This window comes from Cephus cinctus, unplaced genomic scaffold (genome assembly GCF_000341935.2).
Source record: "Cephus cinctus unplaced genomic scaffold, Ccin1 Ccin1_scaffold0564, whole genome shotgun sequence".
NCBI lineage: Eukaryota > Metazoa > Arthropoda > Insecta > Hymenoptera > Cephidae > Cephus > Cephus cinctus.
In genome coordinates, this window is record NW_014333216.1 from 499,663 (window position 1) to 502,677 (window position 3,015).

At 39.2% G+C, this 3,015-nt stretch overlaps 1 protein-coding gene across 6 annotated transcripts in view; it reads right to left on the reverse strand.

The window, feature by feature from the left end:
* Nucleotides 1–3,015, reverse strand: part of LOC107268547 (beta-1,4-N-acetylgalactosaminyltransferase bre-4) — a 53,404-nt gene that overhangs the window by 34,910 nt on the left and 15,479 nt on the right. For 4 of the 6 annotated variants that reach the window (XM_025085819.1, XM_015741434.2, XM_015741431.2 and 1 more), the window contains one exon: nucleotides 94–150. The exons of the other annotated variants lie outside the window; for them this stretch is intronic. The gene's annotated coding sequence lies outside the window, so the exon portion shown is untranslated. The remainder of the gene's footprint in view (nucleotides 1–93; nucleotides 151–3,015) is intronic. 6 annotated transcript variants of the gene reach the window in all.

The window sequence follows — 3,015 nt, forward strand, 5'->3', positions numbered from 1 at the left end:
ATATGTGGTTTTGAGATGGATAAAAAAAAAAAAAAAAAAAAAAAAAAAAAAAAAAGTGAAAATTTTTCACTTTCGCTCACTCGACAGACTCACCTATGCGGAAAGATGATCCGTGCGTGGGACGTGGATAAGAATGGATCATTGATGAATCTGAAAGAGAGAAACAAAAACGTCCATTACCTTCACTTTCAGTGAAAATGGCTGAAACTGACTAATATTTTTTCTTTTCTATCGTGATATCCAAAATTTTCGTTAAGTTTATATTAAAAACTAGTACCTACGAAGCATGGCTATTTCGTTATCGCGGTTACTTTCATTTTTTTTTTTTCCTTACCGTCCGACGAATCCGCAGAATAAAAGGAATATGTCGTGGCTAGAAATTTTACTTAATGAATATATACGCATACAGGGTGACTCATCCTAGACTCCGAGTATGGGAGGAGCCTCCGTATGTATCGGGTGCGTTATTCTCCAATCGGATTACCCGTAGGAGCTACGGGCAATAGAAAACTGTAGTGTGGATCGGTACCCTGACATGTTTACAAAACGATATCAAGAACACCTTGCCTATAGGCGCGAGTTACCTGATTGGAGAATCGCGCACCTGGTGCACCGGGAGGCTCCACCCAGATTCGGATTCTAGGGTGACTCACCCTGAGTATATATATATATTTTTTTTTTTCAAAATCGATACAAAAAAATATATAAAAATAAAAATTTCGAAAAAGGCCGCATTAAGAAACGCTCTTTAATATGGCCCGCGCGCAGACTCAATGGGTTTATAATTGGATCGAGTTAATGGAAAACGACACTTCCATTCGGTCCAGACACTCGACTCACGTTCGACTCAACGACTTTCTAATAGTCATGAAGTTACAGAGAAACAGCCGTATCCGAGTTGGAGAATATTTTTCGTCGACTGTAAAAATTCTGAAAAAAAAAAATATATATATATATATATATATATATAATCCTACCTCAGTTTACATCGAGCATTCAAATAGATTCACCAAGGACTGACAGTCCCCCCACAAGCTTACTTGTCAAATAACCCAGCACGTCACAGCTGTCCAACTTGACTCAGTGTGACTACGAGAAGCCTTGAGATGCCAAATCTCAGCGACAAACGACGACCTCGTTCGCGATTTACAATCCTAAATCTCAAAGGCACCGAGTAAACGTAACTACGAGGTAAACGAATTACTTTACAAAGATTTCACCTCCCACCGTTACAAATAGCGCGTACGTATGAAACGCGACTTTATCGGATTGCGTCATCGGCGCATATACGTTTTTTTTCACCCAATCGCGCAACAGTCAAGCGAATCAATGAGCCGCGAAAACCGACAATTACGAGTCATTGTTGGTAGCAGTGATAAATTAGAGCGAGAAACTGGTCTTGGGTGGGGGGATGCCCCCTCTAAAAAAAAAAATATATAAATAATACCTATATATGTACAATATATCAATGGGGAAATATCACAGAGAATATTGTCAAGGGAATTTTCGTGCGTATTGCGAATTGCGTAATGGCGGGCTCCCATTAACGAAAAGCACATTAGCACATTGGTGCTCGAGACGATACGTGTTGAGCGTAGCGAGTAACGAGAGACGTTGAAGCGAGTCGGGTTACTGAAAGACAAAATGCGGCGAGCAAGGACGTTCAATAGTAGACAAACCGGTAAAGTGACTCTAGAAAATTGTTGTGCAATAAGTAAAGTAATATAAAGTTATATATATATATACAGACATAGAGTCACCTGCGTACACGTGGACTAGCAACAAGTATAGAAACGTGCAGCAGCAGTGGAAATAGGATGTGAATTTTTATTGATAAATAATCCTCGTCACTTTTACGATATATATATATATATATATATATATATATATATATATATATATATATATATATATATATATATATATATATATATATATATATATATATATATATATATATATATATATATATATATATATATATATATATATATATATATATATACGAATTACATATGTGGATAGCAATTTAAAATTTCCAAGTGTACCCACCTCAAACGCATAAAAAAAAAAGGTCCGTCTCTTTTCACGTCTCGTGGAAGCTCGTAAAAGAGCCATCTCTTTTCTCGGTTAAAAATTACCCTACCCAGCGTTACACGAAACGAGCGTTCATATCCCCTGGCCTCGTACGAGACTCGCGTAAGCTTGACAAAGCACCTTCGAAATGCCGGTACTGTTGCGAGAAGTAAAGTGGGCGGTGTATAAAATTAAAAAAAATTTAAAAAAAAAAATTGAAACCGACAAACATTTCAAAAATTGGCATCGAGTCGATAAACCGTCGGCTGACGATCAAGGATAACGAAATGGAAGCATAGAGAATGAAATTTGGCGAAAGCAATTTCATAGCAAAATTTTCGCATCAACCCCAGCGCGTAGTTTACGCGATTCTGGCTGAAAGAAAAAAAAAAAAGAAAAAAAAAAAAAAAAATTGGCAAAATCGCAGAGCCCGCTCCCCGTTCATCGTCCCATCCGTATTTCTTTAGACTCCTGTCACTCTCGGTACCCCGGGGCATAAGTGGTACGTAGCAGCCCAGGGGTGCCAAGAGGGTTGGTTCGGCGGGGTGGCTATCTGTTTTTTTCGCCGGTCTACGTATGTACACACGCGTCCCGCATTACGCATGCGCAAGCGTATTTAACGGAACAGACGAATGAAAGGAGCTACAGACCAATGGAAAGCCGAGCGGAGGCTTCGCAAGGCCGGATTAACCCGCAGCCCCTGCGAATACGGCTCCTCTCCTCTGTGCAGCGAGACTCGACAAATCAATAATGCGCTAAGAGTCAGACTAAGTATTTATTCAGGCATAGCGATGTACCAGCCGATCGAGTATCGATATCCACTTACGGTATGAATTGGCTGCGAAAAAGAAAATTAATAAAAAAATTTCAAATTATTTTCCAATCTTCGTCGGGAGAAGAATTTGGAGGGTGGGGGTACAATTTGATGATCGCGTTAAT